Source organism: Camelus bactrianus, chromosome 21 (assembly GCF_048773025.1).
Source record: "Camelus bactrianus isolate YW-2024 breed Bactrian camel chromosome 21, ASM4877302v1, whole genome shotgun sequence".
Lineage (NCBI taxonomy): Eukaryota > Metazoa > Chordata > Mammalia > Artiodactyla > Camelidae > Camelus > Camelus bactrianus.
In genome coordinates, this window is record NC_133559.1 from 10,621,205 (window position 1) to 10,646,254 (window position 25,050).

The 25,050-nt window shown below is 37.2% G+C and overlaps 1 protein-coding gene across 1 annotated transcript in view; it reads right to left on the reverse strand.

Moving 5' to 3' along the window:
• Positions 1-25,050, reverse strand: part of LOC105069494 (olfactory receptor 10J1) — a 233,722-nt gene that overhangs the window by 119,419 nt on the left and 89,253 nt on the right. The gene's annotated exons all lie outside the window — the stretch shown is intronic.

The window sequence follows — 25,050 nt, forward strand, 5'->3', positions numbered from 1 at the left end:
ACTTACAACGTTTATCACCTAGGTTTCCCAGAAACTTCGTTTGAGTGGACTAGTTTCACAGTCAGACACTACAGAATCAGATGTTTTTAATCGCCCTTGTCACCCCATCAAGGAACTGGCCACAGAACTTTTTCTGATCTGCTGAAAAGTTCCAGCCTCTCACTGAATATTTGGCTGGATTAAACAACCTAAGAGGAATCCTTCCTCTTCCCCAGGATTATTTTGGTCACTACTCATGCTCAGTATCACCTGGTGGTAAACAACCCTTTCATAATGGGGCCCTTGACACAAGCTTTCCCAAACATTATCTCGCAGGGTCCTCAGAACAATCCTTGGACAAAGGCAGGGATAAGGCTCTCCACTGTACAGATAATAGGGCTAAGACAGCAACAGGGTGAAGGCAGAAATGAACTTGCACCAGCTGGCTGGCATTTTCTATCTACCCAGAGTACATCACCACCCAAGGGCAACTAGCAGTATGGAGAGTGATACACTAGAGAAGTCAAGCTAAGCAAAGTCAAACTTCCCAAATAAAACAGAACTTCATCCCTGAACCTTTTTTAAAAGGGAAGAACCTGTGCCATGTACGAAATGGCCACCTGGGATCCTCACTCTAGCCAAAGGGGACCCCAGAGGAAGAGCATTTCCAGCAGCAGTTCAAGCTGTAAAGTCGTATTCGTACAGAACCAGCTAAGATTTTAGGGAACGTGAATATCAACCTTCTCCAATATTAAGTCAAATCAGATAAAGGATAAGAATTAATACAGATTTCTTGTCAGAAACCATATAAGCAAGAAAAAAGTACAGTAAAATAAAGTGTTCAAAGAAAAAAAATCCACCCACCTCGATATCTATATAGAACAAAGTTATTCTTTAAAAGTAAAAGAAAAATAAAGACTTAAACAAATAAAAACTGAGGGAATTCATCGCCAACAGACTTGCCCTTTAAGAAATATTAGAAGTTCTTCATAAAGAAGGAAAATGATTTAGGTCAGCATAAGGAAAGAATCAACATAAAGAAAGGAAAAGAATGGAGAGTAAATAAAAGTATATAAAATATTTTATTTTTCTATTTTTAATTGATCTAAAAGATAAATTTATTTAAAGCAAAAATAGTAGCAACATACTGGATTAGTGGAATGAATGACAGCCATATCACAAGGGACAGGAGGGAGGAACTGAAAAACATTCTTAAGGTATTTGTACTACATGTGAAGCATATAGTGTTTTTTAAAAATTACAGTTGATTTATAATGTGTTAATTTCTGATGTACAGCATAGTGATTTTATATATATATATATTTTTATATATATATGTGTGCATGTGTGTGCATATATATTCCTTTTAATATTCTTTTTCATTATGGGCTATTATAAGGTATTAAATATAGTTCCCTGTGCTATACTGTAGGACCTTGTTGTTTATCTATTTTATATATGGTAGTTATTATCTGCAAATCCTGAACTTCCAGTTTATCCCTTCCCTCTCCCTCAGGTAATCGTAAGTTTGTTTTCTATGTCTCTGAGCCTGTCTCTGTTTTGTAAATGAGTTCATTTGTCTCTTTTTTTTAGATTCCATATGTAAGTGATATCATACTGTATTTTTCTTTCTTTTTTTGGCTTCCTTTGCTTGCATATAGTGTTCTTTCAATATGGACTTAGGTCAGTTAAAAATGTATATTATAAACCCTAGGATAAGTATTAAAATTTTTTTAAGAAGAAAAATTAGTATGTTCAGAGAGGAGACAAAATTGAATCATATAAAATGCTCAATTCGAATCACAGAAACCCCAAAAAGGGAAAAAAGAAACAAAGAACAAATGTAAGAAATAGAAAATAGTTACAAGCCTGGTACATACTAACCCCAAATATCAATTCAATCTAAATGTGAATGTTCTAAATACATCACATAAAAGACAGATCATCAGAGTGGTTAAAAAAAATAAGACTAACCTATAGGTTGTTTACAAGAAACACATTTAGATAGCTTAAAAGTAAAGAAATTTTTAAAAGATGCTAACACTAATCAAAAGAAAGGTATGGTAACAATATTAATTTCAGACAAAGTATAATCCAGAACCAGGAAGATTATCAAGACTAAAGGGCATAAAAAAAAAATAATAATAAAGGACATTACATAACAATAAAGAAAGAAATTCTACAAGAAGTCATAATTATCTTAAATATGTATGTAACTAATAAAAGAGCATCAAAATACATAAGGAAAAATTGCTATAACAGAAAAGAAAAAGAGACATCTACTATTACAGTTGAACACCTTACATTTCTGCCATTAATTGACAGACTAAGCAGGCAAACTATCAGTAAGGATATAGAGGAGCTGAACACAACTATGAACTTTATACTCCATCTAACAACAGTAAAATACAAATTCTTTTTAGGCTCACATGTAACATTCATCAAGACAGACCACATTCCGGGTCATAAAACACAATTTTAAACTTTTGAAAGAACAGAAATCACACAAAGTATATTCTTAGACTATAATAGGATAAAATCAGAAATCAGTAACAGGAGAACAGCTGGAAAATCCCAAAATATTTGAAAATTTCTAAATAACCCATGAGTCAAAGAAGTCTGAAGTGAAATTTTTACAATATATTTTGAAATTAATTAAAATAAAAACTTATCAAGATTTATGAGTTGCAGGGAAAGTAGTGCTTAGAGGGAAATTTAAAGCATTAAATGCACACATTAGAAAAGAAGAAAAGTCAAGCATCAATAACCTAAGCCTTGTCTTCATAAACTAGAGAAAGAAGAGCAAATTAAGCCTAATACAAGCAGAGGAAATATGAATATCCGAGTAGAAATTTAAAAAAATGAAAACAAAGTAATACCAAAGATCAATAAAGCCAAAATCTGATTATTTGAATAGGTCAATAAAATTGACAAACTTTTAGCCAGGCCAACCAAGAACACAAACAAAAGATGCACATTAACTATATCATAAATGAAAGAAGGGTCATAACTACTGACTCACTGACATTAAAAGGATTATAAAGGAACATTCAAAACTTTACATCCAGAAATTTGATAACTTAGATGAAACAGATCAATTCCCTGAAAGACACAAAGTGCTATAACCCATGCACGGAGAAACAGATAAACTGAATAGCTTTATATATATTTTAAAGAAATGAATTCATAATTAATAGCCTTCCAAAAATTAAAGTGCCAGGCCCTGATGGTTTTACTTAGGAATTCTACCAAATAATTAAGGAAGAAATAAAATTAATTCTCCATAATCTTTTCTAGAAAGTAGAGGCAGAGAGAACACTTCCTAAGTAATTCCATGAGGTTAGTATTACCCTAATACCAAAACCAGATACATTAAAAAAAGGGAAAGAATAAACCAATACTCATCATAAATATTAATGAAAAAATCTTTACAAATATAAGCAAGTTGAATCCAACAATGTATGAAATAAAGTATACATCATGACCAAGTGTGATGTATTCCAGGTATTTAAGGCTAGTTCAAGATTTGAAAATCAATGTAATCCACCCATTTAGGAGGCTAAGGAAGAAGTTATATGATGATATCAATTGATACAAAAAAAAAAGCACTTAACAAAATTCAATACCCATTCTTGATTTTTAAAAAGTAAAAGTCTCAGCCAAATAGGAATAGAAACGAACTTTCTCAATTCGATAAAAAACGTTTTTAATAACTTACGGTTAACTTCTTACTGAATGGTGAGATAATGAATGTTGTCCTCCTAGGTCAAGAACAAGGCAGCAAAAATGTCCCCTCTCACCACTTAATACGCAGTAACATACTGGAAGTCCTACTTTGTGCAATAAGACAAGAAAAAGAAAGAAAAGATATACATATAGGCAGGAAGAAATAATACTGTCTTTATTCACAACTAACATGATTGTTTATTTAGAAAACTGTAAAGAATCTACAAAAATCTTCCAGACTAATGAGTATGGCAATGTCACAGAATAAAAAGGTCAATATACAAAAGTCAACTGTTTTCTTATATACCACAAATAAAAAATTAAAATTTGAAATGAAAACTACAAAAATGCAAAAAATAATAATACTTATGTATAAATCTAACAAAAATGTATAATAGAATTTTTACGTGAAGACTATATAGAATTTTTATGTGAAGGCTATGTAACACTGATAAGAGAAATCAAAATGATCTAAACAAATGCAGAGATACGCTACGTTCTTGAGCTGAAAGTTTTATTAATGTGTCAATTTCCAACTTGATCTAAAGATTCACACAGTCACAACCAAAATCTCAGTAAGCTATTTTAATAAACATCAACAAGCTGATTCTAAAGTTTATACGGGAAGGTAAAAAAAATATATATATAGCCAATACAATACTGAAGAACAAATGTGAAGAACTGAAAACTACCTAATTTTAAGTCTATACCACTGAAGACTGAGTGGTACTGGCCGGAAAAAAAAAAAAAAAACCCAAATGCAAGATCAGTGGAACAGAACATAAGTTCCAAAAATGACCCACAAAAATATATAGTCAACTGATTGTTTTGCAAAGGCAATTCAGTGGCAAAAGGAGCTTTTCAACAAATGGTGTTGGAATGGTTGGATATCCATATGCCAAAAACAACAATAACAAAAAACAAACAAACAAAAAATAAAATCTAGATGCAGATGCAGATGTTATATATTACATAAAAATAACTCAAAATTGATAAGAGACTTTAAATGCAAAACTATAAAACTTTTATAAGAATATATAAAAGAAAATATCTGTGACCATCAGTTTGGTCATGACTTTATAGATACATCCCCCAAACTATGATCCATGAAGAAAATGTGGTAAGTTAGACTTTATTAAAATTAAAAACTTCTTGTGAAAGAGACTGTTAAGAGATGATAAAACAACTAATAGACTGGGAGAAATATTTCCAAAATATCTATCTGATAAAAGAATTGTAATCCAAAACACACAAAGAATTCTTAAAACTCAACATTAAGAAAACAAGTAATCCAATTTAAAAATGGGCAAAAAAGCTGACAGACAGCTCATAAAAGATTATCTACAGATGGTAAATAAGCATATGAAAAGATGTTCAGCATCATTTCTCATTAGGGAAACACAAATTAAAACAGCAATTAGATACCACTACAAACCTGTCAGAACGACTAAAATCCAAAATAGTAACAATTGCTGGTGAGGCTGCAGTGCAGCAGGAACTCTCATTCACTGAGGGTTGAAATATAAAATAGTACAGCCACTCTGGAAGAGAGTTCATCCAGCAACCACACTACTAGGTATTTGCTAAATGAGTAAAACTTACATCCACACAAAGAACTGCACACAAAATTTACAGCAGCTTTCTTCATAACTGCCAAAAACTGGCAGCAAGCAGGATGTCCTTCAATAGATGAATGAATAAATGTTGTACATCCATACAGTGGAATACTATTCAATGATAAAAATTAATGAGCCATTAAACCATTGAAAGACATGGATATGTCTTAAATGTATGCTGTTAAATTAAAGAACTCAGTCTGAAATAGCCATGTACTGTATGGTTCCATTTACATGACATTCTTGAAAAGACAAAATTGCAGAGACTATAAACAGGTCAGTGGTTGCCAAGGGTTTGAGAAGGAGGGAAGGTTGAATAGCAGCAGCACAGGGAAATTTTTTAGGGCAGTGAAATTATTCTGTATGATACTATAATGGTGGGTACATGACACTATGCATTTGTCAAAGCCCATAGAGCTTTGCAGTAGAGTGAATCTTAGTATATGCAAATGAGAGAAAAATCATTTAGGAGACTGAGACCTCATAATGCAATGCAAGCTGACATAAAATAATCTAACTGTATTACAAATGTACAAAACAGCCTCACCGAAGGGGTAGGGAAAAGGTGCTAACCTAAGTAATTTTGGAAACAAGAGAGGTCTGTAGGACTAAAGGCAAAAGGAACTATACACAAGCACTGCCTTCTAATGTTTAAAATTATTTCCCACAGGGGTTCAGGTTAACAATGCTTAAAGTACTATAATGGTATTCTGGAATTGAACAATTAAAAAATGGATGCCAGATGATGGGAGCCAGATTTTTCACCATCAGAGTGGGAAGTTACAGACAAGCATGAGGAGACAGCTAGAACGATCTACGTGGTAATGGATTATAGAAACCCAGATCTTGGTTTCTAACACCATTATCCAATAAAAGAAATTATCCTTAGATAAATCCTTAGATAACGGCTGATTCTAGAACTAGGGCAGTAAATACACAATGAGCCTGGAGCATCTGTAGCGCCTGAAAGTAGGAATGTGCTAAAACAAACAACTCAATGATTTGGGTTTGTCAAAGGGACAGAAGAGTCAACCGAAAGAGCTTCCAATAGCCAAACCTGGAACAATGCGAGCAACATATAAAGTAGTATTGGACTATAAACCAAAGATAAAACACATATCCACAAGTCCATACTGATATGATATAAATAAATTGCCAAATATAAAAAAGGGGAGAATAGACAAATCTTCTGGGCAGAATTCCAATCATTTTTATACATACTCTACCATCAAGGAAGTGGAGCATAATCTTCCTGTTATTAAGAGTGAACTGTGCATAGTTACTTCCTTCCAAAGAATACAATCAAAAAGTGGGATAAAAAGAGTAACTTAGTTTAGAAACTGGTAAAACACTACCTCATCCCAGTAATCAAGATTAACATAAACAGTGTAAGTCATATTGATAGCATGTTTCCTAAATACGATGTAATAAGGATGGTACTTTTCCTGTAATCCTTCTCTCACAATCTAGAACCCCTGGTAATATTTTTTTCTTTGAAGTCTACTTTATCTGATATTAATATAGCCACTCCTACATTCTTTTGATTGATGTTTGCCTGATTATTATCTTCCATCCTTTCATTTTCTACTGGCCAATATCATTATATTTAAAGTCAGTTTCTTCTAGACAGCACATAGTTGGGTCAAATCCACTCTACTAATCTCTGTTTTAACATTATATTTAGATCATTTACATTTAATGTAATTATTGATATGTTAGGGCTTAAGTCCACTATTTTATATTTGTTTTATATTTTATCTCTGTTTTTCATTTTCTCCTTTTTTATTTTTCATGCTTCCCTTCAGGCTACTTTAGCATATTTTAGAATTCCATTTTGATTTTTCTATGGCATTTTGAGTATATCTCTTTGTATAGCTCTTTTAGTGGTTGTTCATTTGAGTAAATAAAAGAATGGGGTTACTAGATCATATGGTGAATATATATTTAACTTTACAGGAAACTGCCAAACTGTTTTCAAAAGTGGCTGTACCAATTTGCTTTTCCAATATGAGAATTCCAGTTGCTCTCCGTTCTTGTAAGCTGTTGTTATTGTCAATATTTTTTAGTTTACCATTCTGATAGGTATGCAGTTGTATTATAGAGGTTTTACTTTATATTTCTCTAACAGCTAATAATGTTGAACAGCTTTACATGTGTTTGTCATCCTTATATCTTTTTCATGAGGTGTCTGTTCAAACATTTTGCCATTCTGAATTGGATTATTTGTCCTCCTACTCTTAAATTTTCAGAGTTCTTTATACAGTTGACCATTGAACATATAAGAGTTAGGAGCACCTACCCTCTGCACAGTCAAAAATCCACATATAACCTTACAGTCTACCCTCCACGTCTGCAGTTTCACATCTGTGGATTCAACCAGCCATGAATCATATAGTATTACAGTATGAATTTATTGAAAAAAAATCCATGTGTAAGTGTATGCCCACAGTTCAAACCAGCATGTTGAAGGGTCAACTGTATATTCTGGATACAAGTCTACTGTGAGATACCTTATTTGCAAATGTTTTATACCAGTCTGTTGCTTGTCTTTTGATTCTCATTAGTTAGTTTCACAAAGCATTTTAAAAAAAATTTTGATGCAGTTCACTTTATCAACTTTGTCTTCAATAATTACGCTTTTGGTATTGTGTCTGGAAATTTGTTGCCTAACTCCAGTTAACGAAAATTTTCTCATAAAAATTTCATAGTTTTGGGTTTTACATATAGATTTAGAGTCAATTTTTATAAAACATGTGACATTTAGGTAGAAGTTCACTTTTTTACGTATGAGCATCCAATTGTTCCAACATCCTTTGTTGAAAAGATTATTCTTTCTCCATTGTATTACTTTTGTACCTCTATCAAAAATCAATTCTATATATTTGTGTAACATTGATTGTTCCCATTCAGGAATATGAGATGGCGCTCTTCTAAGACCCATCCCCCCCCCACATACACAACGTCTTTTGTGTATTGCTTCATTTTGTCTTCATTTGGCGCAATTATTTAGGAATTTTAGTAACAAACAGGCCCTATGCTGACTTTCACTGTGTCTCTACAGTTTTCTCAAAATAAGTGGAGAAAATTCTCTAACCTGTACCATCACCAGCTTGTCCTGCAGCCCCTCTTCCAGACATTACACTAAAGTACAGAAAACATGCCATCCCTTTCCAACCTATTCCTTCACCTCCTCTGCCCCTATACAAAGCCCTTCACAGAAGTTCTTTCACATACATACAAATTACTTCATGTAAATGGATTACTGTGGGCCTGACCCTGACACATCTGAATCCCAGTGGAAACACAACTTAGCCTCAAAATGAGAGCCCCATATTACATTCAGAATATTTTTCCATGTTTTCAAAATGTCATCCATAATGAGACGACTGGAATTTGAACCAAAGTGATGAGAGCAGGAATGGAGAGGAAATGTTACTACAAAGGATAAATCAGACTCTAGTCCCAGATTCAACACGGAGCACGAGGAAGACAATGCAGCGTGAGATCACTCATCATTCTCAGTGGAAAAGCATGAGGTGATTCATCAAAACGTGAAATATGGGTGGTTCAGTTGTAAACACGCACTGAGTCTGAGATGATTATAAAGACTTTTAAGTGAAAATACTCAGCAGAGAGTTGGCAATGTAGGTGAGAACCTCTGAGAATACAAAATGAGGAACTATCAATATAAGGTGAAAAAGTTAAGCTGCGAGAATGAATGATTTCTCAGAGGGAGAGGTCAGATAGGCAGAAAAACAAAAGAGGATTGAGCCTTGAAATTAATGAGCATCATTGAAGTGGCTGACTGCAAAGACCAGGTAGCAAAATGTGTCAATTTAAACAGAAGAGGGCTAACTGAAACAAGGCAAAGAGCTTTCCTCTGCCAAAGGCATCAGTTTTAGTTTTAAAGTAAGTATTTTGTTTGTTTGTTCTGTTTGCTGCTGCTGCTGCCGTGTTTGCTCTGCTACTGACGGTTAGTAGAATCACTATCTCCTGACCTTGCCTTGCTTTATCTTCTTGAATAAGGAAGAAGGAACTTTCTGGTATCTGCGGTCTAGGAAAGCCAGAAGACTGAAAGTTTACACTAACACCAACAATATGATGTTCTGTAATAATCATTTTCTAATTTTATCCTTTCAGAGAAGAGATCATCCCTGATTTCAGTAGTTACATTGCTACCAGATATTTTCTGACTATTTATATCTACACACAACTGTTCCTTACAAACTAATCCTAATAGATTCCTAATATATCTACAAATCTCACAGATGACACGCAAGGTTTTCAAACTAAGCATTTAGTTTTCCAATTATGAAGTAATATATGCCCATTCTGAGAAAATTAAGATAGTATAAAAATGCATAAGGCCGATATAGGAATGACTTAAAAATCCAACTAACTGGATATTACAGTATGTATGTTTCTTTTAATTTAATATTAAGATAATATTTTATATAAAAAGTCACATTTTGCTTTTTAACTTACTATAGTAAAAGCTTTATTCTATACTATTACAGACTTCTCATAAGCATAGTATTTAAAGACTTCAAAATATTCCATCATACAGATGTCCAATATTTTCTTTAGTCATTAACTTTTTTTTAGCATTTGGACTGCCATGTCATTTTTTCTTCAGTACAAAAAACTTGTAGGAAGGTATGGCTTCAAGTTTCTAAAATAATCCATTTTGAGTCCTCACATGAAACAGATTTAATATGAAAACCAATTTCAGTTAAGTGCAGAAAGGTGATGTGTTCCACTGGATTCTAATATGTTCAGGTCCTTTCTGCATGTGAAATTCCTAGAGTGCACAAAAATGGCCCAATATTTTTTTTTGTGGGTAATGAATACAAACCTAGAGTTAATCCTTCTCCTTCAGTGCATTAACCCCAAATCTCTCTTCTAATAACTCTATTTCCTTTCCCTTAAAAAAAATCATCCAAATTAGTTTCAATCATTACCTGCCAAAAGTTCACTGGGTTTTGGTTATTTACAGATATCCTACATAATGATGAGAGAAGGACAACTAGACTTACTATATTTAAGTATCCAGATCAATATACCTGTTGCTGTAAGAAATTATCTTAAGGCTTTTCTCATGTTTTCTTCTGGGACTTGATTCTAATGAAATGTGCACACTAGGGCTGAGGTATATGGAATCATAGGCAGACAGTTATGACTGTGGGTTAAAAATCTGTTGACTACGTTTGTAAAAATTTTTCATCCAAGGCAATTTTTATAACATATAAGCTGAATATAATATAGTTTCAAAACAGAGCCACAGAGTATTTTCTCCACAACTTGCCCTATTTTTCTTTCTATACCTTATGCTCTACTTTTGCCTCCCTTATCCCTCTTTACCCACAAGGCTAGAGTGAAGATCTTCAGTTTGGCCCTTTTGTGGAATCACCAGGCTAGAAGAGACGTGGTAATGATCTAGTACAAAGTCGTCATCTTATAAATGAGGTAACTTAGTCTTGAAACATTTAAGGGAGCTGTCCAGCAGCATGCAGCTCCTAGTCCATGGCTGATTTGAAACTGCTACATTTTCCGAAATACTATGCTGCATCAAAAAGATAGAAAATTAAAAATTAGCTGAAAATAGATTTCCCTATTCAGTGGGAAATGTGGGATGACTTTAGGCTTTAATTTAAAAGAATTTTTTAGGCTTTAATGTAGAAGATTTTTTTTTGAAACTACAAATGCAAAGGCATGAATAAGACAGAGTTAAGAGCTAGAACATGTCTCACTCATGATCTGTCTGCCCCCTCCAGTCATGGTGAAGGGATGGAAGGAAGGGATCTTGAATTCTGCCACACCATTTCAATCACTATGAATGTTTAAATAATCTTGTCCTTCCCAGCAATCTTGTACTGCATATGTGCAAAGGTTATGCATTCCAGTGTTTTCATCAGGTCATAAAAAAACCTGTACATGGTCTCTCTTTTCCCAGGATGAAACTTCCAATATATTTTCTTCCCCAAATAAATGAGACCTTCCCCAAAGTAACACTGACCTTTTCTCCATTTTATTTACATAAATAGTTGGAATTTTTACTTGGCAGCTTGTCTTACTGAAGAAAGAGAATACAAAAGGGAATTATTAGGTACTGGGTTTTGGGGCACCCAACTACAAAAGTTGATAAATGTTTAAAAACAAGATACCTCTGTCTCTTGCAGGGTGATGAAGTACCAAGTATCATTTTTGTACAACTCAGTTCACCATGAAAATACTATCGGAGGAAAGAAATATCTATAGAAAGATGGAAGGGAAGGAAGGAAAACATATTTGAGCTATAGACAAAGAAGGAGGAAAAGAACCCATGTGACTGAAAACTAACCATGAACTGAACATCTGACTTAGCCTTTTTTATCTGAACAAATTATTTAGGGATTTTATCTGTACTTAGCTGTTGAAGGAAGTGAAGCTCAAAGTTCATAGACAGTTAAAGGGCCATGGAGAGAGAGATTCAAACTGCTACCTCTACGGTTTTCCCTGTCTTCACTACTATACTTTGTTTGGATTACTATAACAGCTTCCTAAGAGACCTCCTTGCTTTCACTCTTGCTCCACTCAAAATAGTCACTACTCAGCAAGGAGAGCCTTTATAAAATGTAAATCCAATGGTATCACTGTCCCTCTCTTGAATCATTCTGATGGTTTCCCTTTGTACTTGGAATAAAATGCAAATGTCTTTCCCAGGTCCGCAAAGAGGTACCTGACCTGACCTCTACCTTCATCTCCAACCTCACACTCACTCGTTACCCTCAATCCACAAGATCTTCCTTCTGTTCCAAGAATACCAAGCCTAAATCCAGCTTTGGATCTTTCAATTTGCTATTCCCCCTGCCTGCAGTGCATTTCCCCCAAGATCAAGGGATGGCAATTTGGGGCCTGCAGGCCAAATTCAACTCTCCCAACCCCTGCCTATTTCTGTATATAAAGTTTTATTGGGTGCAGTATATTTTATATATGTATTTACATGCAATATAATGTGTATGTGCAGTCAAACTGTAATAATTTTACCTAATAAAACTGAAAAAGGAAAAAAAATTTCAAAAAAAAAGGTTTTATTGGTACACGGCCACACCGATTCATTTGTTTTATCTATGGGTGCTTTCACACAACAATGGCAGAGTTGAACAGTTAAGACAGAAACCACATGGGCTGCAAAACCTAAAGTATTTACTATCTGGTCTTTTTTAGAAAAAAAATTTTTGCTAACCCCTGCCCTAGATTATGGCCTGGTTGGTTCTATCTTGTCACTCAGAAGAGGCTTCCATCTCTAATGTCACTTCCAAAGAGAGGCCTTCCCCGACCACCCACTCTAGAGTAGCCCCTTGCTACAAATCATACCATCTTGTGTTACTGTCCTTATAACACTTATTCTACCCATTTTTTTCCTTTACTTGTTTATCATCTAATTTCCCTCTTTAGAATGTGTATTCCAGGAGAGTTATGATATTCTAAGTCTTATTTACAACATTTGCCAGTTATTAACACAGTATAATCTCTTGATAAATATTTTTAATAAATGGGTAAGTGATGGAATGCTTGGTTTTTATTACTCCAAAACTCAGTATTTTCCATTGCTGTGATATTTCTAACAACAAAAGAATGTTCCAGCCAGAGGAAAAAAACAAAGCATAGTTAAGCAAATTTTGCTTAATTCTGCAGCTCTTTCAGATTCGGTTGAGACAGACATCACGCCGCCCTCAGGAAAACCATAAAGCCTATGAAATGCAGAGTACAAATTTGTCGAGGGCACAGCAACTTAATTGGCAGTACCATATCACAGACCTGTCTGCAACAACCAGACAAAAGCAGCTGGAAGGCTTCTATGGGGAGAGGAGTTTGTTCCGGGTGAATCCCAGAAAACACTTCAAAGTAAGCAGTTTGTCTTTTGAGCTCAGCAACTTTGTTTTCCTCCTCACAGCAATCCCCTCCTTCCATTGATGCAATTGCTGTTCTCCTGCTGACTCATCCTGGGGGTATCCAAGACACCCAGTTCCAAGCCCACAAGACAGCCACCCACTCTCCCGACATTCTCTTCCTTTTCAAGTTTACTCATCTTGAGGCCCATTCCTGCAGACTTTCATCTGCTACTGAAAGTTGATCGTAATACACTAGTCAGGTAAATAAAGAGCTGGCGGCCAGTAGGCTCTTGTGTTGCCCCTCCCTGAGAGAGCCCCTGTCCCAGAAAGCCTTCATTTAGACGGTCATTAAGGAACAAGGTGTTTCAAATCTTCTGGAAAGCCAAGGTACTAACTTTACCTCCAGGATGTCCCTGAATGTGTGAGGCACAATCAAACAAATCTAGCTTGGGGTCAGAATGGTTCTAACTAATCGGGACATCCGCAATCACTTTACAAGTCGGTAAAGTGAGGGCCTAGGATTAGATGACCTCTAAGTCCCTCCAATTACAAGAACTTACATTTTTAAGATGATCGCCAGAAATTCTAGGGTGGTGTAGAAGAGTATGGACACTGAGATCACATTGATGAGAGTTACAGCGTTGTGTGATTTGTGGACTACTCCTTAATCTTTCACAGCCTCAGTTGCCTGGGTATTCTACGGAAACCACAACGCCCACCTCTTCTGCGGTTATGAGTTACAATGAGGCAGCTAACTGCATATAAAGCACTTAGAACTGAACCTTGCTAATAAATGGAAACTATCTTCATTATTATTTTTCTAATATGCTCTAGTTTCAATACATGTGTGGTAGTGTAATACTGAGTATTATATTGGTTATATTTTTATGAAACTACTGTCTTAGAAAGGAGGTGAGACATAGTAGCAATAAATTTCAGAAACGAAGAGAGCTGAGAAGAGGGTAATGTGAGCCAACACAGATTAGGTCATGTATCAGAATTCAGGCGGTTATTCAGCACAGTTCCACAAATGAACTATGATTTATTTTTCACCTTAAATCAAAACATCTGTTCTCAAACTATCAAGGGTTGAGGGGAAAGGAGGTTGAGTTGGCCTTTGTCCTTCAATGGATGGACTGCTCCTGATAATGTAAAACAAGTGGAAACTGTCTTACTAAAACTAAGATTTCGAAAGGAAGGCACAAGTTGCAGGTTGGCTTTTTGAGCCCAAATGTGTTTAGAGGGTGGCTATCTTATGCTTAGGAGACTTGGGACTTGGTAAAGCTCCTTATTACATTTACCAAATTTCTTAACATTGAAAAACCTTTACTTTCTAAACTTATCCAATTTATTCTGTGTAATGAAATGAAGAAAATCATATTTCCCAAAATTCCTCTTAGGGGGACTTTGTATTTATTCAAAAGAAATTACTTTCTTTGGAGTATGAGACCCTAAGGAAATGCTCAAGTAACACAATCCAGCAATTAAATTGTTCCGCCTAATAAAAGGATGAGGAATTTTAACAAGAGAGAATCCTGGAGACGGAGAAAGGGGCCAGTGAGGCAAGAAGATATTGAGGAGTGGGTGAAAAATGTTGGAGGGAGAGAGAACCCCTACTGACTGAGTGGCAGAGAAGGGAACTAAGAAAAGATGAGAAACGTCTAATTGGAGCGAGTATTAGTTGGTTTCCTTTGAATGTGTGATAAAACCCCCTTCTTCTGTTTCCCCTAAGAGATAATCAAAATGCCATTTTTATTGCTCACTGGTGATTTCATGGGTTATTTCGTGGACCTGAAGAAGGGCTGAGTTCTGTGTTCAAGTCAGTACAGGGAGAAAACAGAATGTTTCAGGGACTAGTAACTCAGGGAACAGTGGGAAAGGGGGTGGGAGGGTGGAGAAGGAGAGCTAATTTCTAAGTCCAACACAATCATATTTCTTTATGGTTTCTCATAGTATTTTTAATGAAGTTTTGACAAATAACCTCGATTGTACTATTACATGGAAAATTAAGACCAGCGAGACAGGAGAACTCAAAGTGTGATGGGAAGACCTTCCCAAGGGGGAGACAGAAACTCAGAAGGTCAATTCAGGGACTAGCTCTGCAGCCTTCCCACCAGAAAACCCTCCTCCAGAGACCCATCCAGCTCATCCCTCGGGGAATTTTATGCTTTCTTTATCTAATGCTGTGCTGTCTGGAAGAAATATAACACAAGCCACATATGTAATTTTAATTTTTCTAGCAGCCAAATTAAAAAATGTAAAAATGAAGTAAAATTAATTTTAGTAATATTATTTTGTTTAATCCAATATTTCTAAAATATTACTATTTCACCATACAATAATCAGCATAAAAATTAATGAGGTACTTTAAATTTCCTAACTAAGTCTTTGAAACCCGAAGTGTATTTTATACTGACAGCACAGCTCAATTCAAACTGGCCACATTTCGTGTGCTCAATAGCCACATGTGGCTAGTGGCTACCATTCTGGACAGTAACTGATGTTAGGTGTCAATCCTACACATGGTTATAATCTCATACAAGCAGAGGTTATTTCCAACTGTATCTGTGGACAAATCGACAGTGAATCCATGTCTGGAATATTTAACTGTATAGCATTTGGACATGGAAAATCTATTCTCAGATTATGAGTAAGTGGTTTAAGTAAGCAAACCCAACAATTATTGAGTATTACTACATGCAACTACTGAAAAAGGCACTTCCATATATTATCACATTTAATCCTTTCAAAAAAAAAACACCTGATGAAGGACCATTATTGAGACTGAAATAGTAGACTTGTGCATGACATCCACTTCACCCTTCTTCTAGTTTGCCTTTCTGAAGTGGGTAGAGAGTAGAAAGCTGAATACTATATTTCCTAGACTCCCTTGAAAGTAGGGTTCTCAATCTGATTTAGATTCAGCCAATCAGATACACACATGTGAGATCTGGAGAGCTGAATGAGGCTGAGATTCTTCCTTCCTTCATTCCTTCCTTTCCTTTTTTTTTTTTTTTTTTTTTTGTCATTTTTGCCATTTCTAAAGGCACAGGAACTGATTTTTCAGCAGTAGAATTAAAGAGAGGTGCCATCATCCAGTCACTATTTATGGATTTTAAGAAGCAAGATGGTTAGCATACTGGAAGGCTTGGTAAGACACATGCACTACAGAGAGAAATAAATAAATCCTGAACATTGAGAAATTTGCCATCTTAGTTTTAGAACCGTTGGTCAGAGGTACGCTACGACACTCCCTCAAAGTAAATAACAAATTGCTCTATCTCGCATCCCTTACCACCAAGCAGAAAGCATCAATACCTGTGAGTTCCAGAGGCAACACGGTCCACACGTAGGTATAATGTCCTGGCCCTGATAATACACGAGAAGCTTCCAACATTGAGCAGAGCCTACAACAGGAAAAGGCTCTGTTGCAGATCCAGGTTAGGGTACAGTCAGCTCTGTCACTGGGGTTATATGTTCTGGCAGACTAACAATGAGCCCCCAGTATGGCACTATTTTCTCAAAGAGACAAACCAGATATTTAGTATTAAGTTGCTTATACTGGGCTCCTCCTTCCTGGAAGGGCCAGCAGTTTGTTCTCATAAGAATAGAATCTTACTCCAGGTAAGGGTTTCCTTCTCCTGCCTAAAGTGCCTCAGCCTCCACCACTACCAGGTGGTTTACAGAGTACCAGATCCACAAGCATGGCATCCTGCATCCATCCTGCTTTCGTTCTACACAGTATCCAGCTACCGGACCTACCTCACAGCAAAGGAGGCGCAGCAGTGGGTCCATGACCATGGAATCCCTGAACTCTATCACAGACCACACAATTTAGTAGCAGCATACCTGACAGAGCACTGAAATGCACTGCCATAGATATAGCTCAAGTACCAGATCAGAAGTAACACTACACAAGGACAGACTGCCTTCCTCCAGAACGCAGCATGTACACTGCATCAGAGACTTCTATAAGGTGCCAAGTCCCCAGTAGGAAGAATACATAAGCCCAAGACTAAGGAGTAAAAGTAGGAGTAACTCTACTTCCCATCATTCCCAGTGACACTCCCCACCCCCACCGCCTTGGGAGAATTTGTGCTTACTGTCTGGTTTATTCTGGGCTATGCAGGGTTGGAAGTCCTGCTCTTCAAAAGGGGACACTGCAAGAGTGCCACTGAATTATAACCTATGATTGCCACCTGGACTCGGTGTCCAGAGACTAGCAGACAAGAAAAGGAGTCATTATCCTGGTAGGGTTAATTGACCCTGATCAGCAGGAAGAGGCAGGAATGTTTTACACAATGGGGACAGGGTGGACTATGTGTGGAACTTGATGATCCACTTGGATACTCCTTAGTACTCCCTTGTCCAATTGTGACTATAAAGGGACAAGGCAGCAACCCCTACTTGTGAAGGATATGGTTACCAGGGACTCAGAAATCTCAGGTGTGGAGGTCTGATGACACTACAAGTAAGCCACCAAGTCCTTTAGAGGTGATAGCTGAGGATGAGGGAAACTTAGAACTGATAATCAAGGAAGTAAATAATTAGTATCATTTGTGGACCCCAAGCCAACTGCAACAATGAAGGTTGTCATTTTCCCCACTAACCTCCACCTTCCAGTTTCCCCTTTAGGAAAAGAGTGAATGAAACCTTTGATGAGCTACCTCCTGAATGTATACTGAAAATGGATCTGTGTAATTTAAGGGGCAGACTGTGGCGGACATGAAGGCAGACTATGCCAACATGGAGATGGACTGCTCAGACTCCTCCTTTAGGAGGGGATTTGTCATCTACATGGGAGGAGTATGGATAGCTGAGAGACTCAAAATGTTAAGTACTTCAGAGCCACCTGGACTTGAGTCAAGGTCACACTCTTGTGGGGATCCCTGCAGCCAAGACTGTGGTACAATGGCCAAGCCATTTCCACCAATGTGGGATTCCTTTAATAAACACTGTTGTCTCCAGTGTTGCCCACTGGGTTGGCAGAGACTGTCAAACATATATTATGATCTGATGACTCGTCCCCCACCCCCGACCTTGCTTCCTCCCTTTTCCTTTCACAGGTGTTTCTCTACAATATGCTTTTGCCCTCTCATCTCCAACTCAGATTCTGTTTACTGGGACACCAGCTAAAACAAAGGGTTATCTTTTTCATAGGGTTATCTTCTCTCTTGTTAGGGAGAAAAGTTATAAATAAACCCATAAATATAAAAATACCATGATAAAACATGATTTCTACTGAAATAATATATGACAAGAGAATTGTGAGTAACAGAGGTTCTATTATTAATGAGCTGGGCTTTTAAGGCTTATTTGGGAAGACAGCATGTGAGTAGAGACCTGAAGAAAACACAAATATATAAGATATACATATAAATATTTGAAGATAGAAAGAGTATGCTTAAGTCTTCTCCCACATTCCCCATCCTGAATTTTCCAAATCAGCCTTAGCCTTGTTCACTCCATTCTCATCTAATGATCAGATACTCTGTGTTACCAAGAATATCAAGGCATTTTTGACACGGATTCCTTCAAATCTCTTCTCTTAACCCAAATCTCTCTCCATATCTGTGTTCTCCCTTTCTTTGCCTGTGATGCTCTCTCAGGGAAAGAAGAGTCTGCTCTCATGGACAACACTAATCTCTCTATTTGTAACTGAAGACAAGCAATGTAGTGGTGTTCTCAACTGCCAAGAAAAAATTATGCATTTCTGCCTCCAGGGAACACTGCCATTTTCACAGAGTGCGAATCAGAAACTGCTGATGCTTCATAAAATAAGACAGATGAACCTCAGTGCCACATTGCAAAAGGACATGTTCAGTAAAGTGTTCGTTAATTCATCACTTAGTGAGCACCTGCTTATGTGCCTGGATTTAGCAGTGGTAACAGAAAGATAGCCAGGACCCCAAATCATTGACCAGCTGTCTCCTGCTGTAGATTCTTAATAGGGTATATTAAGAATTCCTAGCAGGGCATATTCTTATAGATTTTTAATAGGGCATATTTTGCACACATGACACTCCAGGGAAATGCATACAATGTCTTATTTGGATGACCTGGGCTGGTTCACATGTGCTGTCTGCCATGTCCTTGAGCCAGTTTAACTTAACATCTAGACTTAAAGCCTGAGAATGACCTCTTGGCTTTTTCTACCAGGTCTACTCCAGGAATTTGACTGGATAATTATTTTAAATGAAACAATACATAACCTTTAATGAAAACGAATACGTATGTTTATGCATGACTGGGACATTGTGCTGTACACCAGAGATTGACACACTGTAACTGATGGTACTTCAATTAAAAAAAAAAAAAAAAGAAATTGTACAATTAGGACAGAAAGATGGTCTTAAGAGTAAGAACCTATCTTCCTAAGGCCCAGAGAAAAGTGACCCAAGGAGCTCACTCTAGCCTTTCCTCTGTGCTCAGTACTGTTGGCCTTTTCCAGTGCAGGGATGCTTCCGAAGCCCAAGGAAGGAGACGTTATTGCTGCTCTAGACCCACTGGAAATAAAAGAAAGAAGCAGTAATAATCCCAACTCAACACTTTCTTGACAAAACATGTCTAACCTCTTTGATCCATCTGCTGAAAGATAAACCTACTTCTCACCCTCTTACCTCTCCAACATCAACACTGAATCAGATTCCCCAATAAACTTAAGAACTTCTTTTGTTTTATTTTAGGGCCGACAGTTACTTCTGCCGTCAAGTATTTATCCTGATTTCCATGACCTGTCAAAAAATAAGTATCTGTATAATAAACAATTGAAAAATCAATATTATATCAAGTCCAGCATTTTCTATGTCCAAGTGGATCAGAATTTAAATTCAGTTAGTACTCTTGCTATTGTTGTCTAGATAGCTCTGAAAGGTTGCCTCCACTTACAAACACCACCCACTTAAAACTTGCGGCTCCAATTTCTTCTCTCCCACGACAACGTCAGCCCTATTTCTGAAATTGCAATTTCCTGCCATTGTGGAAACAATGAAAACTTTAGGAGCCATGGTGATGAACTCTTAGAAAATCTTTTTCCACTTCACACCTGGATGAATCATTCTTTCTCTAATAAAGAAAAAAACAAAAAACAAAAAAGCCTGCTACTTGTCCAGAACCCAAACCTAGCACTATAAACTTTAAAACAATTCCTTCCAGTTTACAGTAATACAGAATACACAATGTGTTCTTGAACACGATGTCTACCCTGATCCTAAAAAATCTTGATGTGAGCACAACTGGAACTATTAATTCCATTTTATTGAAGAGAAACATGGTAAACGTTTTTGCGAACCTGCCAAACTCCAATTTCTTTCCTCAGGATAACTGCCTTAATCCCCAATCTATACAGTCTTATCCTCAAAGCCCATCTTTGTATAATATGACCCCATCTCTGGTCAAAGTTGGTTGACTCGGGAAAGTCCCCAACTGAATTACTCTTCCTCCCTCAGTTAGTAATCTGGAAATTACAGAAAAGAGACTGGGGAAAGAAATGTGGAACAGAAACAGAGACAAAACAAAGAGACAAGAAGTGATGCGGAAGGATGAGAAGAAGCTGTCCATGCAGGGTTTCTGGTCAGAAAAACAGTCATCTTGGTGGGGGGGAGAATTACATACATTACAGAGAAAATCAGACAAAAAAAGTGAGAAAGAGTGCTAAAACTTCAATTCCATGATCTAATTTCTTCCTAGGGTCTGGCTGTATTCTTGTCCCTGAGCTTTATGGGATGTTGTCATAACTCACAAGGAACTTTTCTTTAAGCAAGGCCTGATTTCTGTATTTGCAACCAACATGAAAAGTAAGACTCAAAGTAATTAAATGTATGCAAGATCATAATGTCAGGCAATGGCTGAAAAATCCAAAATCAAAGTCCAGGTCCCAGACTTCTAGTCAATTCATTACAAAGAGTTATTTTATGGTAAAGACACCTACTTAGATCAAGAGATAGTGAGTGGCAAAAAGGTTAGTGCATTAAATTCAGAAGGAGAAAGACAGCACAAAAACTGAAAAGCCAAGATGATCGTAGTAGTTTGAGTGGTGTCCCCCAAAAGATATGTCCACCTGGAACCTGTAAATGTGACTTTATTTGGAAAAAGTCTTTGCAGATATAATTAAACATCTTGAGATAAGATCGTCCTGGGTTAGGGTGGGCCTTAAATCCAATAACACGTGCCCTTACAAGTGGAGGGGAACATCAAAGGAGACACACACAGAGGAGAAGTTGATGTAAAAGAAAGGCAAAAATTATGGTGATGTACCTATAAGCCAGCAAACACCAAGGATTGCCAGCAGTCGCTAAGCCAGTAGGAATAACAAGAGAGGCATGAAATGGACCAACCTCACGGATGCCTTGATTTCAGACTTCTAGCCTCCAGACCTGTGAAGGTTCTGTTGTTTTAAGTTACCAAATTTGTCGTAATTTGTTATGGTAGCCCTAGCAAACTAATACAATGATTGTAAGTATTAATAAATACAAAGAAAGGAAAGACATTCGAGAATGGGAAGTTAAGTAAATAAATGATGACAGCCTGGGATATTTAAACTACAATGTCCACAGGAGCAGGCAAGGGGTTAATAGTCACTGGATTCTGTTCTGGTCATCCTGCCTTTGGGGACTGCCTGTGGAGGACACAGAGACCATGAGAAGCCATCTGGCCTTAAGGAGCTCGTAATTTGTGAGCCTGTGTTGGAGTTGCACTTTGAGGTCCAGCTTGCTAAAGAGTATTGTTCTAAAGTTCATGTTAAAAAAAAACTGGTAAAGATCAATGAGTTTCTTCTGCTATGGCTTTATCAAGGAAGAAATAAAACATCTTCTTTTTCCTCTTTTCATTAACACCAAAATACATACTATGTGCTCCTTCACCACTCCTCATCGCCCCAATAAAGAAACAGTGAGACGTTTCTTATTCTAGAAGCTCCTTGACGCAGGAGAGGGGTAAACTGTGCTTTTTGCACACTTTTCGGAACTAGAAATCATTGTGTTTCAAAAGGAGAGCCCACCAAGGTGATTAGGATGGCTTGTCCACAAGTGGATATGATGGAGACTGTGGCTTTAAGGAAAGAAGGGGGCGGCATAGCCCCAGGGGAGTTTAATTCCCTAGAAAGGGGAGAGGATTTGGCGGACTGAGAGGGCTCGATGTCAAGGAAATCTGCACGCCCCACATACCCAGCGCCCCTCCGAGGGAAGACTGTTGTGTGGAACACCCACGGAGACTAGGCTCTAAGAAAAAAAACAGTTTCATATTATCTCGAAATTAGATCATGTAAGGGTGTCCTTTATATCTGTTGTTTGCTGAAAAGATAAAAAGTAGATCATGGGACGTGAAAGGTTTTCTTTCTCTCTTTCTCTATCACTAAAAAAAGAATAACCTATATGATTTACAAAGTTAAGAGTCAGATTAACATATGGCTGATTAGGTCATTTGCAATTTTAATGAAAAATTCAGTTCTACAACGTGTAATGTGTGATGTATTTTTACACATAAAATGAAAAAAACATGTTTTATATGCTCCCTAGGTGATGGTTGCAACTCAGGGGAACTTACATAACTTACACAGAAGTTAGGTATTTAACGAAAGAATATTCTAGGAGGATTCTGTGACAAACAGCTCTAGAAGAACCTGGGAATATCTCAGGAAGCTTCTTGCTTCCTCTTCACTAACAGAATCAGAAACAGAACCTCTATACATTTAAGTTCCCTGCTCTTTCACTACTCTGTGTTTATAAAGTTACTCAGTTGTAGAAGCTCTCAACCTCTTCTCATTCACCTCATTAAGGAAAGAAAATGACCAGCTCTATATGGTGAAAATACAAACAACCTAACACAGCAGGAATCTTGTTTCCTGGGGTTTTTCATTTTAAGCCACACTTTAAAAACATTTTTTTGATCATGGCTAAATGAAAGATTTTAAGGTTTTCATTTCTACTCCCAACACTAACTAATAGGGGTCCCCACGGCCAAGCTGGCACAGAAGATCAGCAACTTCAAACTGATCCCAGGTATGGGCATGAGACATCTCCATCACTGTCCAAAATTCAGCCTGCCCACATTTTCCGAACTGCCTAAGACCTGAGCCCTCACAATCCAGCAGAGGGAAAGGAACCAACATTGTGACTTCTCACAGGCTTTGATGAGTGAGAATTTGGGAACAAACTTAATTTGATTTAGAAAAATAAAGAAATGTGACATTTATGGTCTGTAGACATTTATGAATTGACTCAAGCCTATTACTATTGCACGTAGAGAATCTATGCTTAAGAAGGATAAAAAAAACAGGATAATTTGAGCAAAGTTAAACAATGACGGCTAAAGACTCACCTTTTGATTGCTTGTCATGATTTATTCATTATATTTAACAGAAAAAAACTAAACTTGGCTTGTTCTGTCCATAACTTTAAAAGCTGTGATCCACGATTAGTCTATAAATTCTCTTTCATATTAGATCTTCTAAGAGCACATGTGGAATACATACTTCCTCAGTCACCAAATTAGAAAAGAAAATCCACTGTACCCGAAGCAACTGTAGTAGGCGGAGACTTCACCCTTGTAACAACTGTCACCCCAACTTCTCCTACACACTCTCTCCTCCCTAAGGCCCCCAAAAGCAGCTGCCATTGGTGTGTTGTGCTGGCACTGGTCACTCTCTGATCATCAGCTGTGTCCCTCTGGGCCTTGAGCTTAAGTAAAAGTCGTTCTGATGATTCTCTTCTTCTGATCGCTGGAAACACAATTCTGCGGGCTCAGTGCTCTGACACTGTCTATTTGCTGTAGTTACTGCTGCCGTTGCTCTCTCTCCCCATCACCCCGGAGGCTTCATTCTTAATATCTAGGAACTGGCTCATAAGGCATCTAAGATCCCAATCCCTCTGATCCAAGTCCCATCCTAGCCCCTTTGGTCAGGTTTAGAAAAATGCATATTTTACTGCATAAGGTAACAGTTGCCTTGAACACAGTAAAATCCTGAGAAGTGTCCGTTGTCTCACCTTTAAAAAATATCTATCTATTGAGCACGTATTGATCTGTTAGTAAAACAAATTTACTGTGCACGTTTTGTTATGGGCAATGGACAAAAGGCACAAGTCTCTGCCATTTTCCTAGTAGGTGGAAACATATAATAAATCATCAGCAAATAAATATATAATATGTAGATAGATGGTCATAAGTGCTAAGGAGAAAAAGTTAAGGCAAGAGGGACAAGAAGCAGTAAGGTTGGGCTGGGAGGGAGTCCTATTTTATATGGGACAGTTCAGAAAGGCATTACTAATAGATATTTGCAGCAGAAACCTGAAGGAATGAGGAAGCGAACCATACAACTTTCTGGGGAAAGAGCATTCCAGAAGACAGAGAGAAGCACCGTGCTTGGCATGCTGGAGGAATGGCAAAGAAGCCAGTGTGGATGAAACTGAGTCATCTCAGAGAGTGAAGGACTGAATGGATTAGGGCAGTGGTCCTCAAACTTGGCTGTACATTGGAATCACCTACGGAGCTTTAAAACACAAACTGATGCCTGGGTGCACTGCTTGAGAATGTGATTTAACTGGTCAAGGGGCATGGCCTGACACCAGGATTTTTTAATAGCTTGCCCAAGAGATTGGAATGTACAGGGAAGTTTGGCCTATGGAAATACGGTAAGGTTGCCCTGCAGTACTTTAGGCCACAGAGGGTCAGTACCATAAACACAGGGTGAGATGGGTCAGAGTGGTTGTGTATTTTTCTCCAGCTAGTTCCGTTGCCTGTGTGAGATGCAAAATAGTTGGAAAGTTGGATTTAACTAGGTTTGGAGGTTTGCCAGATGAGTGCAATAAAGAAGAAGCAAAACAAGGGAGGAGAGAATCCCTGCAAGTAATTATAATGAG